Consider the following 16,499-nt stretch of genomic DNA (forward strand, 5'->3'; position numbering starts at 1 on the left):
TTAATTTATTAAAATTTAGCAAGCTCTATTGCTAAGAGTTTTATCTATGTGCCATTAAATGATCAGGCCATGATATTAAATCAAAAGATCTCTGTCCAGATTTGACCACCATACCGCAGGCTACAAAATATCTCTTAAGATAAAAATAATAAACCGTTTCCATTAGGTAAGAAAAGAGAAAACTTGATTGGTAAACCAGAGTGACTTAAATAGCAAAACCTAAGTTTAGCAGGAGTATAGAATGGCCCAGTTTCAAAAGTAATTATCCTAAAAGTAATGGTGAATGAAATTGAGTTAAAATTCAATCCTCAAATTGAAGGGCATTACCAATCCTAAATCTGAGATTAAACAGAAAAACAAAACTTGCTGGTTTTTATATCATGCCCTTGTATGACGATTTTGTCTTTATGTTCCCTCTTCCCTCCAACTGGGATGTGCCATTCTCCTTGACCACTTGACAGGACTCTTTCAAAACCCTACTGAAATGCCACCTCATCAGTAAAGTCCTTCCAAATTATGATGGGATACTAATAATGGAAAAATTGGACAATATGTGCCTCATGATATGGATGTGATAAATTAGAAAATATCCACCTTGACCTATAAATTGTTATTAGAAAAAAAGTAGAACTTCCATCTAATCAAGCTACTCAAGCCAAAAATCAGTTTACAGGAAACAAACAAATTGAAGAGCCAGTTAAATCATATCCCAAAGAGGCAATTAGTCAAATCCAGGAAATGGGACATTCTCTAGGGCAAATGAGTGAGATTAAAGAAAAAAGTTAGGATGACTATTACAGACTAAAAATTACTGATTAGACTTAATAACAAAATGCAATGGGTAGATCTTGTTTTGGTCCTGATTTCCAACAAAACAAATCGAAGAAGACATTTTAGAAGCAATTAGGCAAATTTGAATATGGATTGGGTATTAAACAATATTAGAAAATGATATTTAATTAGTTACATGTTATAATGAAGTGACAGTTATATTAGAAATTATTGAGGCTGGTGAGAGATATGGGAGGGTTCGTTAAACAACATTTACTACTTTTGCATATCTTTAAAAATTTCCATAATAAAAAGTTTTAAAATATCTACAGAGGGAAATAAAGCCACAGAAGTCTATATATATCATGGTGAACAAGAGCTTAGTTCTCAAATTGAAAATGCAATATAAAGCCTTTTTAAACAAATTGTTAATAAATTATAATTTGTTAGTGCTCCAGAAGAAAAGTACAATGTGTCATTAGTGTGCACAATTGGTGCTGTGCCTGGCTGCCTATAAGCCCCTAAATGCTTCTCAATACTCAGCTCAAGCATCACCCTAGCTTTCTGATTTATTTTGTCCTCTCTAGGACATTTAGTCACCTCTCCTTTGTCCCATAACTTTTTACCACATGCAGTTTTATCTGTAACACCTATTATAATGTACTGCATATATGTGATTGCATGTCTGCCCAACCCACGTCTGCCCAACCCTTGCCCATCTGCCCTTGCCAACCTCGGCAAGTTTATAAGATCCTTAACATGAACACAATCTGATCCAGTTCTGTGTTTTCAGTACTCAGTTAACTATGGGCCCTTGGAGAAGTGTCACTACCTGATCCCCACAGTAAACTCTTCACCTAATGGTATGGGTACCCACTGATAATCATTCCCCAGAATAAAATTTTGAAAATAAAAGTTTGCGAAGGGCACAGCCTTCCACCAGGCACTCCTGCCTGCCTCTACACTAAAGCCACCACATCAGGCCAGATGCCAGGACCCAGATGGACAGAAGTACCTTAACCTAGCCCCTGACATCTCTACTTTCAGACAGACTTCACTATTCATGTCCCTTCACCTGTGTCCACTCTAGGTTTGGGTATGACTCCTTCCTCTGTCCCTTGGAAAACCTCTCATTGGAGGTAGAAGAACTTAGAATAAGAATAGAAAGAAGCCAAGACTCCACCAACAAAACAAAATATTTCCCTCCTCTCTAGAGTACACAGGGTTTTCTGTACTTTACAGAATTTGTTTTATCTACTACAATAACCAAAGGACTCATCCAATGCTGGGATTGTGATAACAACCAAAAGTAACTTTTTATTTTTTTTATACACTCTGCATGCAGGTAATATGCACATAATAGGCTTTGGAGAGATAAAAAGAACAGTGAGTAAAAACAAGGATTCTGAACTATAGCTTTACTATGCCTATAGGAAAGCATTGTCCCAGGCTCACTAAAAACAAACAAACAAATGAAAATTTTCAACTAGGTCCAGCAACACGGTCTATAATTTAGTAATTTCATTTGAGCTCAACCTAAAACTTAATTCCTGCTGATGATAAAGGGAGGGGCAGATTAGGCTCAGAAATACCTCCTGCTATAAAGGCCTGGCCACTAGATATGATTAAGGAGAAATTGGGGAAGATATTGTTGTGGCAGGCAGCTCTCCCCCTTCATGTAAGCTAATATCAGGAACAAGGCAAGGATATCCATTCTCCCACCACATCTGCTCAACATTGTTCTGGAGGTCCTAAGAGAAGGAAGCTAAAGATGATAAGAAACAGAGAGTAGTGGTATTCAGATTTGTTCATCTACAATATGATGGCTTGTAAAGGAAATCCTATGAAATCTACAAGAAAGAGACTAGGAGTAAGAAGTGAGTTTTAGAAAATTGAGGATACAGTGTCAATACATATAAGTCAATCATACTGTTGTACACTAACGTCAGAAACTGAAATTTTAAAAATAACAATACCATCTAAAATAGCATCAGAGAAAACAAAGTACTTAAGGAAAAATTAGAAAAAAGCTATGTAAAATTTATAAATGAAAACTACAAGGGACTGCTGAAAACAATAAGAAGGGCTTGCATAAATGAGAAGTATACTGTGTTCATGGATCAGAATCCTCAATCTGGTAAAGATTCCGTTTCCCAAAAACTGGCCTGTATATTAAATGCAATCCATTCAAAATCCCAGCAGTCCTTTTTTTATAGAACTTTACATGCCAATTCTAAAATTCATACAAAATACAAAGGATATAGAATGGTCAAAATAACTTCAAAAAAGAACAAAGTTGGAAGATTTATATTACTTGAACTTGAAACAATATAAAACAACATTAATCAAAAGTATGGAATGAGCATAAAAATAGAGAAATTAGAATTAATAAAGAGTCTGAGGGATCCTTGGGTGGCGCAGCGGTTTGGCGCCTGCCTTTGGCCCAGGGCGCGATCCTGGAGACCCGGGATCAAATCCCACGTCGGGCTCCCGGTGCATGGAGCCTGCTTCTCCCTCTGCCTGTGTCTCTGCCTCTCTTTCTCTCTCTCTCTCTCTCTCTCTCTTTCTGTGTGACTATCATAAATTAAAAAAAAAAAGAGTCTGAAATAAACACACACACAAAAGTGCTCAACTGATTTTTGAAAAAAAAATGCAAAACAATTTGGAGAAAAATGATAGTCTTTCAACAAGTGGTCCTTAAATTATTGGTATCCATACAAAAAGTGATAAACTTCTATCCACACCTCTCAATATAAATAAAAGTTAAATCCAAATGGATCACAGGCCTAAATGTAAAGTATAAAACTATAAAACTTCTGTAGGAAAACATGGGAGAAAATGTTTATGATGCTGAATTAGGCAAAGATTTCTTAGATACATCAAAAGGATGATGTTAAAAGAACAAATTGATAAATTAAACTCCATCAAAGTTAAGAACTTCTGTTCTTTCAAAGACTCTTTTAAGAGAAGGAAAGACAAACCACAGACTGAAAGAAAATACTAAAAAATCAAACATCTGATAAAGAATTTATAACAATATATCATTTAAAACTCTTAAAAAATAAATAAAACTCTTAAAAATGCCCAATAATAAGAAAACAATCTAAAAGAAAATATACAAAATATTTGAGCAGGCATTTGACCAAAGAAAATATATGGATGACAAATGAGCCATCTATATGTAAAAAGATAGTCAATATCATTAGTCATTAGAGAAATACAAATTAAAATCACAGATACCACTACACACATAAGGAATGGCTAAAATTAAACAAAACAAAACAAAACAAAACAAAACAAAATAAAACCCTGATAACATCAAATCCTGACAAGGATGTAGAACAATTGCTTGTGGTAATGTAAAATGGGACAACATTTTTGTGAAATGGTTTGGCAGTTTCTTATTAAATTTAGCAGGCAACAATCATATGACTCAGGCATTCTATTCCTATGCATTTCCCCAAGAGATATAAAAGCATAGGTTCATTAAAGTACAGTGTGCAAATGTCTTAGCAATATATTGATAATAACTGAAAAACTTGGAAACAATCTAAATGTGAATAGATAAACAAATTATAGTATATCCATAAAATGGAAAACTAATCATAATAAAACTATTGATACATGCAACAACATGGATAAATCTAAATAGCTGAGTAAAACAATGTGAGTGAATAATGCATACTTTCATTTATATGAAATTTTAGAAAATGTAGACTTATGTATAGTAAAAAGAATCAGATCAGTGGTTGCTCATATATGGGGATGTTGGGGGAAGGGTGTGAGGACCCAGAGAAGTATGAGAGGGAAGAATTACAAAGGGGCATAAGAAAAACTTTGGGTGTTGATGAAGGAAAGGTTTATTATCTTGATTATAGTATCCTGATTGTGATTTCATAAATGTGTGTGTGTGTAAAAACTTACCAAATTATACACATTAAATATTGTATGTCAATTATACCTAAATAAAGTTGTTTTAAAAGTATATAGTAAGCATTATACTTAAAAAAGAAATGCTACATGCTTCCCCTTTAAGGATCAGGAATGAAAAGAAATACCCCTACAACTTGCTACTGATCCAACCGCAAGAGAAATCCTAGAAAACTCTGTAAGAAACAAAAAGGAATAAAAAATGCATGATTGAAAAAGGAAATATAAATATTCCTTTATTTGTAAAGGATGTCATCATTTAACTAGGGAGAAACAAAAAGCCTCAATAGAATCAGCAGAGAGGGAAGAAGGCAAGAAATACACAAACTTAAAATCCTGATAAATAACACAGAAGATTATGTAAATAAAATAGAGTCTTTCCATGTTCTATAAGGGACATCTTAATAGTATATAGATAGTAATTTTCCCAGATTTATCTATATCTTCATTAAATCTCAATTAAAATCCCAGTTATATTTTTACCTAATCAATAAATATATTATAAACTTTTCATAAAAGAATAAAACTCCATAAATAGCATCATTTGTGATGTCAGGGATCTAAAGAATTATCCCTTGTTGTAAAATAGATAAATTAGATAGAATAGGTGTTCACAATGGAGTACTATGAGGCTTTTGACACAAAGAACTTGATTTGCACATAGCAATATGTTGGACCTTAAGTACACAATGTTTAAAAAAAAGTCAGAAAATGAATGAGATCTATAATTTAATGCATTATGAGCAATAAAATATACATACACTCCAAAAGGCAATTCTTGTTTTTCTGGAACACATGTAAGCAAACAGATACATATTTAACATATTAGAATAGTTGCCAGTGGTAGGGAGAGCATGGAAGTGAGAAGTGAGGAATAAAAGCAATGAAGCAATAAAGAACAATCATGTAAACAAAGGACAGTAACTTGTCAATAACTGAGCACTATGATTAATTCACCCTACTGTCCCTAAGGTCTTACTAAAACTAGATAAAGTAATTCAGAAGGAAACAGGCCTTAATATTTGGATGTTCTTGGAAACTAGCCCTTTATCTGATATGTCATTTGCAAATATCTTCTCCCATTCTGTAGGTTGTCTTTGAGTTTTGTTGACTGTATCCTTTGCTGTGCAAAAGCTTCTTATCTTGATGAAGTCCCAATAGTTCATTTTTGCTTTTGTTTCTTTTGCCTTCGTGGATGTATCTTGCAAGAAGTTACTATGGCCGAGTTCAAAAAGGGTGTTGCCTGTGTTCTTCTCTAGGATTTTGATGGAATCTTGTCTCACATTTAGATCTTTCATCCATTTTGAGTTTATCTTTGTGTATGGTGCAAGAGAGTGGTCTAGTTTCATTCTTCTGCATGTGGACGTCCAATTTTCCCAGCACCATTTATTGAAGAGACTGTCTTTCTTCCAATGGATAGTCTTTCCTCCTTTATCGAATATTAGTTGCCCATAAAGTTCAGGGTCCACTTCTGGATTCTCTATTCTGTTCCACTGATCTATGTGTCTGTTTTTGTGCCAGTACCACACTGTCTTGATGACCACAGCTTTGTAGTACTTATTAAACTCAACACCAAAGAAACAAACAATCCAATCATGAAATGGGCAAAAGACATGAACAGAAATCTCACAGAGGAAGACATAGACATGGCCAACATGCATATGAGAAAATGCTCTGCATCACTTGCCATCAGGGAAATACAAATCAAAACTACAATGAGATACCACCTCACACCAGTGAGAATGGGGCAAATTAACAAGGCAGGAAACAACAAATGTTGGAGAGGATGCGGAGAAAAGGGAACCCTCTTACACTGTTGGTGGGAATGTGAACTAGTGCAGCCACTCTGGAAAACTGTGTGGAGGTTCCTCAAACAGTTAAAAATATACCTGCCCTACGACCCAGCAATTGCACTGTTGGGGATTTACCCCAAAGATACAAATGCAATGAAACGCCGGGACACCTGCACCCCGATGTTTATAGCAGCAATGGCCACGATAGCCAAACTGTAGAAGGAGCCTCGGTGTCCAACGAAAGATGAATGGATAAAGAAGATGTGGTTTATGTATACAATGGAATATTACTCAGCTATTAGAAATGACAAATACCCACCATTTGCTTCAACGTGGATGGAACTGGAGGGTATTATGCTGAGTGAAGTAAGCCAGTCGGAGAAGGACAAACATTATATGTTCTCATTCATTTGGGGAATATAAATAATAGTGAAAGGGAATATAAGGGAAGGGAGAAGAAATGTGTGGGAAATATCAGAAAGGGAGACAGAACGTAAAGACTGCTAACTCTGGGAAACGAACTAGGGGTGGTAGAAGGGGAGGAGGGCGGGGGGTGGGAGTGAATGGGTGACGGGCACTGGGTGTTATTCTGTATGTTAGTAAATTGAACACCAATAAAAAATAAATTAAAAAAAAATAAAAATAAAAATAAAAGTAAAAAAAAATAAAAATAAAAAAAAATAAAAGCAGAACATTTATACAAATGAAGCATGCCATCAAACATCAACATATAAAGCAGATAACAGTGTATCTCCTTGGGGTGAAACTGCAAATTGGCATAAGGAAATCTGCTTGCTCAGCCTACTCTTGATCTCAGTATTTTTGGCCACCAGGACTGCACAGGACCACTAGTATAAGAGGAAGAAGCCTGGGCTTTTATCAAGCAGCTATGGCTCTCCATCCTTGCTGTTTACTTACTGGCTCTGTGACCTTGGACAAGTCACTTACCTTTTATGAAACTCAGCTTTTTGCATTTGTAATGAAGATTCCTGTCTTGACTGAATTTTTAAGAAATAAAAACTAACAATACATGTATAAAAATAAAAAAAAAATAAAAAAAAATATTTGGATGTTCTTTCTATGGTCAATATAAATGTAGTGACAAAAAATTACATTGCCTTCATTACAGATAAAATAATTCTACTTTATATTTGTTTTCTACTGCTTCATAACCAGTTATGAGTATGTCCATGGTCAGGAGTCCAGGCATAGCTGGGTACCCTACTAGGTCCCCTGCTCAAGGTATCACAAGGCTACAATCCAGGTTTCCTCCTGGCTACATTCTCATCTGGAGGTTGGACTGGGGAAATATCTACTTCCAGGCTCATTCAAGTTTGCTGACAGAGCTCAACTTTTTTGTGGCTGAAAGAATGAGGTTCCCATTTTTATGATGGCCGTCAGCCAGAGCCCACAGAAATACACATACACGTGCACACACTCACACCATAATGTAATCATGGGAGTAACGGCCCATCACCTTTGCCATATTCTATTGCTGAAAGCAAGAGAAAAGTCTTACTCATACTCAAGGGCAGGACATAAATATGGAGGCCACTCTAGAGTCTATCTGCCACATGTATGAACAATGTTTATATAATCATATTACTATAAATACTGTTTATTAGCTTTTAAATTTTTAAACTCAATCTACAAAGCAGTGTTAATAAGCAGTTTATAATAAGAGAAATGAAAAATATAAGAAGATATTCTCTAAAGCAGTTACATAAAGGGAGAGTATGCTACTTCAAATCATAAAGATAACCTCTGGAAAAACAAAATGAAACATAACAAAAAGAAAAGTGGGAAGGAAGTGAAGAATTTGCTGGTAGTTTCGATGGAACAAATTCTTCATCTTTAAAAAGGGAATAAATATTGTTGATTGGTAAATCTAAAAATTAAGCTTCAAGTACACTGTTTAAATCGGAATCATTAGAATTAAAAAATGGAAACCATTAATTCTTGATGGTGTGGCACAGACCAAGGGTGGCAGCAGGGAAGAAGGAAGACTTTTAATTTTTCCTTAGACCGTTGTGTACTACTTAATTTCTTTTGCTATAGGATTATTTTCATGTTAATTTTAAACTTGTTTTAGAAATAAGATTTTAGGAAATGGGTGACAATATTAATTTCAAATATAAAAGCTAGAAAAGACTATAAAAATTATAAATACCATCTTTCTCTTTTTTTATAGCCACAAAAACTAAGACATAGAGAAATTCAACTGTTAACTCTGAATCATCCAGCTAACTCTAGATAAAACCTCAGTCTCCTGGTTCCTATATAATACTGCTCAAATATTTTTAATCCAAAGGCCTAAAAGTTGGGCTGTGGGTCCCACTTCCACATTATTGGTTCTGTGCCAATAATTTGCTTGGGGCAAGTCATTAACTGAACTTCGTTTTTCTCATGTATAAACCTCATGATCATGTATAGATCAGTGGTTTTCAACTTCTTTTTTTTTTTTTAAGCAGCAAAATTTAGTTTTCAAATGAAATACTGGAGTCTCAGATTTGACAAAAGTTCAAAACAAAGGGGAAAAAAGTCAAACCTGAGCGTCTCTGGTTGAGGTGGGTGGTATGAGTGCTTCAGGCTCTCAGTAGCCCTGACAGATGCTCTTTCAGATGTCTAGGGTTCTTTGGTCCTTGCATGTGAAAACTATCCTGCTATATTCTGAGTATGCTGAGTGAAAGGGAGGCAGAGTCTGCATTTCTAACAAGTCCTCAGGCAGCACTACTGTTGCTATCTCTTAGCAAGTCACTAGATGATCTCAATGTCTCTTCTCAAGGATCACAGGAGATTTTATCTTTGTTTTACTCCTTAATACCCATTTTTATGAACCTATTGACAGTAGAGGCCAATCACAAAGAGCATTGCTGCCTCCCAATTACTTGTGAAGAAGCTTATATGAACCATGGAATCATCACTGAAGTATCAGAGCACAGTGATGGAGAGCATAACCTCTGAGTATGACTGACCTGGACTCAAATATCCATTTTCCCACTTACCGGTTGGGTGACCATGGCAATTAACTTCATTTCTGTGGGCATCAGTTTTCTCACCTGTAAAATGGAGATAAAAGTGGTGCCTTCTAGGTTCTTGGGAGGATTAGAAATGATATTATGCTTTAAAGTCCCTAAGACAAGGCCTTGAATGTAATAGACAGTCTAAATGTTAATTATTAGAGGAAATGTAGAGGATATTTTAAAGAATTGTTTGTAAGACCTTAACTCTAGTATCAAAGTATATACATGTATAAAGAATCCTAACCTGTGGTTGGAAGACTCAAAGCAAATTTATAATGTACAGAGAGCAGGAGAACACTGAAGCTTAAGCAGCAGAAATAAACTATATTATTCTCACCAGGGTCCTACTGACTATTTATAGGCTATCAGGACCACAGTATCATCATATCACTCTCATTATTCAATATATTGCCAGAAAGGATGGTTCATCTAACATGTCTTTGTAAGAATAATTGTAAATAAAATACAAAGCAAGAACAGATTTTTTTCTAAGTTATAATTAAGTCTTACCTAAAACATTGATTCCTTCTCCCTAGTTTTCTGTTATTTTTTTCCCCTAAAACTTTAATGTTGTAAGAAAAAATATATATCTCAAAACCATCCCCCAAACTGAGTATTAACACTTTTTCCATCATATCATGTATATTATTTCTAATATCTCCCTGTAGCTCACCATACATAAATTATAAAAATATTTTTGAAGATTCTACACCACAGAATTCTAGATTTAAAAAGAGATTTTTTTGTGTATTTTTTTTACTGGAGTTCGATTTGCCAACCTATAGTATAACACCCAGTGTTCATCCCGTCAAGTGCCCCCCTCAGGGCCCGTCACCCAGTTCCCCACCCCCTGCTCCCCGCCCACCTATATCACTTTACTGGGAAACATACTCAAGAACATTCTGGTTCTTTCTGATGTCCTTTGAAGTGGCACTTCCCATGACAGTATAATTCATTACATGGGGTAGCCTAGAAATTAAGTGATTTGGGGCCGAGGCATTTTGGCAGAATATTGTGCAAAGATAATCTATCAAAAGGTATTTTCACATTAACCTGCAATGATCCCAGTGTTCCAGATGCAGCCAAAATATACTTCCAGGAAGTTTAGCTGTGAATAGACAGCCAATTTAGAAAATAAATAAAAAAACTTAATCTGTTAGTAGAATGTGAAAGAATAAAGAAACAAAATGCTAAAGCTTTATCAAATGACTACTGAATAAAGGTTGCACATATTTTCAAAAATAAAGATTAATCTATTAAAAGCATGTATAGAGCAGAAGGGCAACAATGCAAGGCAGGAAAGGAATTTGTTGAGTCCCAGATAATACCTAAGAAAAGGAGGTGAAAGATGATGATAACCCACAGTTTCCAATAAAATGTATTTTGTTTTTCATATTCAAAGAGTAACAAGTTGTCATTTTTAAAACCTCTAGATTGAAAGGCATGTGAACTGATTTTGTCCCCAATTTTACCTCTGAGTTGTATGACCTTTGGTTAAGTCATTTAATTCTCTGAGTTTTGACTTCTTCATCTATTTAATGAAATTTATTTCAACTATAATTTTATTATAAAGTAATAAACATATTGTTTATTTTATGAACATGCTATATTTATGATATAAATATAGAAAAATTATAAATATAAGTTTTCTGTATTTGTTCTGTGCTTATTTTTATAACCCTTTCCATACCCATTTTTACTTGGCACCAACCTTACACAAACTTAGAGTAACAAAATTTTAAATGGTTAACATAAACTGCATTTGAGAAGGACAGTGTGTGTGTGTATGTGTGAGAGAGAGAGACATTAAATTCAAACCTGAGGGATCCCTGGGTGGCGCAGCGGTTTGGCGCCTGCCTTTGGCCCAGGGCGCGATCCTGGAGATCCGGGATCGAATCCCACGTCGGGCTCCCGGTGCATGGAGCCTGCTTCTCCCTCTGCCTGTGTCTCTGCCTCTCTCTCTCTCACTGTGTGCCTATCATGAATAAAAAAAAATAAAAAATAAAAAAAAATAAAAATTTAAAAAAAAAAATTCAAACCTGAGAGAATACATATGTATTTAAGATACAGGAAAAATCCCTCTTTATAAAACAAACCTAGGTTTAGTTTTATTTAGTTGCGTATTTCACACTGCCACTTCCTACAGCAGGAGGAATGCAGCTTCAGGATAATCTGTACAGTGCCTGCCATGGTCTCACAGGCATTTTGGGGGTTATGAGGCATCATGCCCATTAAGATTCTTTCTTCTCTAAAGAATTACTCTTCCTTCTCTTCCATGACATTTCTTCTTATTTATTTCCCAAAAGGCATAATGTCTTCCCTGTGGTGGCACTCAATAAACGTTTGTGGAATGGAATTGAATGCTAGCCAAAATGTAACCAGAGTAAAAAGCGGTTTCTCCTACTGAAACTCTTTCACCCAGTTTGGTAAACTCCTTTCTCTTACTTTAGTGTCTCGGTGTCCATCCTACCGACAAAGTGCCCTGTCTCTAGTTGTCAGCCTGCAACCTCCTGCAGCTTAGCCACCTGCTTCCTGATACAGTTAACCAGCACACACCTCCCACACCAGATGGCTCCCTTCTCCTGTCTTTGCTTGGCAGGAATTTACAAACATTTCCACGTGTCCAGACTAGGACTAGGATGGGCATATCCAAGTATTAAGGCTCTGTATGAGTGTTAGCAGAAGAGGCCCAAATAGCCTAAATGAATTTGGAAGAGCTGTGTTTCTACACCATTTTGCATCCTTTCTAGGTTTATTTTGGATGGGGGAAGGAATACAAATACTGTTTCGCTCTACTGTCTTCAGAATTCCTTACAAGTTTCCAGGTCCACTCAACAAGGCCATATCAGAGAACTGAAAAGATTTCTTTAAGTTTCATATTTGACCTTAAGATTTTGTGTAACTTGATTCCAATACCACGGTGATTGTGATCTTGAGATTACAGATGGTATTCTTCTTTAGGGCAGCTAGAATTACAGGTTTGAGAGAGGAAAATGTGTGGAGAAGGTAAACTTTGCAAGCTGCTTGGAAATCAAACTAGCAGATCATTTATACAGGCTATCAAAGCAAACTTTTCCAATCCACATTTCAGAGATGCTTATCACTTCTTTCTTTATTTCGACTTAAATTGTTCAAAAGTGAACACAGTTGTCAAAATGAGAGTATAAACACTATTGAGTTGGAATGAAAGAGCTTTACTTCCTCTTGGTGCATCTGTTATGGAGCTGAAGGAAGGAATTCAGTCTTCTTTCTACCCCCCTTCCACCGATTACATTTTACAAACTATGGCACAAAATTGAGCTGGCAGTAGAACATAGCAGTCTTAGAAAGAACAGAAACAAGAGTTTAATCCTCTCCCTTTCTACCAACCACTTTCCTTCACTGAAAAATCATGATATAACCAAGCCAATTAGCTCAGTTGGTTGGACCCATGCATGATCTCAAAATACAGCCAGAGAATAGTGAATCACTAAGGTATACCAACTAAACTCTGCTGTGGTCTTAGGTCATGAGGTCTTGATATTTATGATATTGCAGAGCCTAAGCTAACAACTACAGAATAAACTAGTAATTTGTCTATAAATTTAGGCATTGAAAACTTTACTGATAACATTAAAAAATTGTCAGCTTGCCCCCACTTTTTTTTCTTTTTTTTTTATCGGAGTTCGTTTGCTAACGTATAGTAAAACACCCAGTGCTCATCTCGTCAAGTGCCTCCCTCAGTGCCTGTCACCCAGTCACCCCATTTCACTGCCATCAGGGAAATACAAATCAAAGGCCCCACTGTCCAGTAGCATTCCTCGGGTTGTTCAGTTGGTTGGGTGGTTGATTATAGTAGAAGTCAAAAGTGGGTTTGGATGATCCTTGGCAGTTTCTCGAAATCACCAGGGCCACTGCATACAAATTCTACCTACAAGTGTATACTTACATATCCCATGACCTCACAAAATTATCCTCCGCTCACTTGGAAAATGAAATGAAAAAATCGGGAATGATGATGTCCTTGAATATTTCCACTCCTACATATATTTTTATCACCTTGAAGTAAGAACCATGGCAAAAACTTTAGGGCCAGACAGTGTCATAGCTGGTAGGAGGGAGGAAGACTTGCAAATCCATCATTTTCTTAAACAAGCTCCTTTAATTCAAGGAGATCCTTCCTTTCAGGATAGTTACCACTGAGCCTCAAAGGGTTAAAACAGACACTGTGAAGGTTCCTAATACTTGTGGCTGCCTCACTCCTGCTCTTCCAGTTTTTTGTCTATCTCCATTACTCCTCATATGAACTAGTCTAGCATAATGCTCTTTCTGTGGACCAAAGGTCCTAAAGCCAAAAACCAAAAGCTTGAAGAAAAAGAAAGTAATCAACATAAACATCACTTTTCAATCACTTTGCTTGTTTCTCAAAGCATTGATGCATTCATTTTTATTACTTTCCTAAATTGCTCTCAAGAAATAGCTGAGGAAAGAAGTCAGGGAAGAAGGTAAAGAGGAAAGAGAGAAGACATCAAACTTAAAGGCTGGTGTTCTGAGTAAACGATATGTATGGCTGCCTACCCTGTGTCCTTTCAGAAAGATTCTTCTGTCCCCACAAATTTAATTACCCCACTAGTTATCGAAAGTTTAAAATGTCATCATTTTACTTACGTGGATTTGAATTAAAATGCTGGCTCCTATTAAAATACAGTTGCAAATCTTGAGAAATCTTAAATAAATGATTTATGAGACCCATTCATAAAGGCAATTTTGACGGCAGTAATGGAGAAAAAAAAAAAAAAACTAAGCAACCTGGGGATGGGCTTAATAAAAATAAAAGAGAAATAGAAAAAAAGAGGGAAGAAACTATACAGAAAAAGTATTGGTTGGGGGTAACTGGGTGGCTCAGTCTGTTGAGCATCTGCCTTTGCCTCTGGTCATGATCTCATGATCCTGGGATTGAACCCCCAAGAGCCTGCTTCTCCCTCTCCTTCTTGCTTATGCTATCACTATCTCTGTCACTATCTCTGTCTCTGTCTCTCTCTCAAATAAATAAATAAATAAAATCTTAAAAAGAAAAACAAAACATATTGGTTAGCCTACTATGGATAAGCTGTTACTGTCCAACTTGAGGTCATCAGTTTAGCAACAGAAATGTTATCACAGGTCATTTTCATTCTTTGACATTATTTTCCTTCTCTCTTATAGAGTCATGGTGAAATGTGCAGACTTTGGCATCAGAATATCTGCCTTGAAGCCTGGCTCTGCCACTTAAGCTCAATGTAACTTTGGGTATATCACATAATCCCCTCTGGTCTCAATTTTCTAATAAAATGGGTAGAATAGTGCCTATGCCTATGAAGATTAGTGATATGCAAGACCAAAAAAATTTTAATTCAGTACCTGATCTAAAAAAGTGCTTATCATCATCATTATCATTTGAAAATACCATGAATAAACACAGAAATTGTTTAAGAAAATTAGGTAGTGAAAAGTTTACTTTTCTAAAGAAAATATTCCCATTTAATAATCATATTCCTCATAATTAAGCTCAAGGACAAATTGTGGTTTGCTTATCTTGGATAATAACAGTTCTCATTTATTGAGAAACTACTAAGTGTGAGGCACGGGGTTATTTACTATGTACATTCACATTTAATGTAAGATATAGTATCCCCTACAAAGTTTCAGTTATGCAAGATGAATAAGCTTTGTACAACATAGGGCCTATAGTTAACAATACTGTATTGTATACTTAAAATTTTGCTAAGAAGGTAAATCTGTTAAGTGATCTTACCATAAGAGAAAAGCATGGATATAAATAAATAGATAAATAGATAAACAAATATATATATATATATATATATATATATTTGTATATGTATATACATATACATATATATACTTTTAGAGGTGATAAGTTTATAGCCATGATTATAGTGATAGTTTCATGGGTATATACTGTCTCCAAACTCACTTAGTAGCATACATTAAATATGTGCAACCATCTCTCAAAAAAAGTGCTTTAGAAGAAAATAAAAGGACACAGTACCCTGGAGAAAAGTCAATTTTTCTAAATAATCAGATTTTTAAAATTCCTTTTAATACAGCAATTTACCTTCTAGGAATTTTCCTAAGGACAAAAGCCAGACCCATGGATAGATAGATATTTATGTACAATGTTCATAGCAGGTTTGCCTATAATTGTCAAAACAATGGGAAGAAAACCTGGGTACCTAACAATATAGAATTGAGTAAACATAGCATGTTTACCCTTCTGATGAAACACATTTATTTCAAAGAGAAATATTTAATAGTGTGGGAAATTATTCAAAATCTGTAGGCAAGGAAAGCATTTTATAAAACATAGTTCACAGTATTATTTCACCTATATAAATATTAATACGTAGTATCTAACACAGAGCCTAAATCAGAACATACTTCATAAATATATGTTAATCCATAGAACAAATGCAGTAAGGATTTCTAATGTTTCCAGTGGTTATATAGGAGTGAAGGGATTAAAAGTGATCTTTGATTTCTTCTTTATATTTTTTGACTTCTCCAAATTTTATATAATGAACAAATATTACTTTTCTGATTAAAAAAAATTCTGACCATTTCAATAAGTAAACAGTTCTAAGCTCAGCAGAAGAGAAGCAGTTATAAGAGACGAGAATGAAAATCCTACAAAGCAGGTAAGCGAAGGCTTTCAAAATTGAGGACAGGAATCAGAATCTGGGTAAATTCTCTTCGCAGGACAAAGGGCTACTGCAAGCTGTTAGTATATGCAGCAGACATGAACCAAGAAGTAGGTATTAAAGAATCCTACCTACCTGGACATTCACTGATAACAAAAACATCAATGGCTACTACATCTCCTTAAAGTACATAGACATTTTCCAGAGCATTGTTCAATCCCCCCTACACAAGATCCCATGTGACCAATTCATTTTAGAGTTTGGTACCAAAAGAAACTTTGTCTTCTCTGAAGAGTCACTGTAAA

At 35.4% G+C, this 16,499-nt stretch overlaps 1 protein-coding gene across 5 annotated transcripts in view; it reads right to left on the reverse strand.

Moving 5' to 3' along the window:
* The window catches only part of GRIK2 (glutamate ionotropic receptor kainate type subunit 2), a 1,079,206-nt gene that overhangs the window by 834,709 nt on the left and 227,998 nt on the right, over window positions 1-16,499 (reverse strand). Inside the window, exon 14 of one of the 5 annotated variants that reach the window (XM_072831954.1) lies at window positions 9,500-9,553. The exons of the other annotated variants lie outside the window; for them this stretch is intronic. The gene's annotated coding sequence lies outside the window, so the exon portion shown is untranslated. The remainder of the gene's footprint in view (window positions 1-9,499; window positions 9,554-16,499) is intronic. 5 annotated transcript variants of the gene reach the window in all.

Source organism: Canis lupus, chromosome 7 (genome assembly GCF_048164855.1).
Source record: "Canis lupus baileyi chromosome 7, mCanLup2.hap1, whole genome shotgun sequence".
NCBI classification, from domain to species: Eukaryota; Metazoa; Chordata; class Mammalia; order Carnivora; family Canidae; genus Canis; species Canis lupus.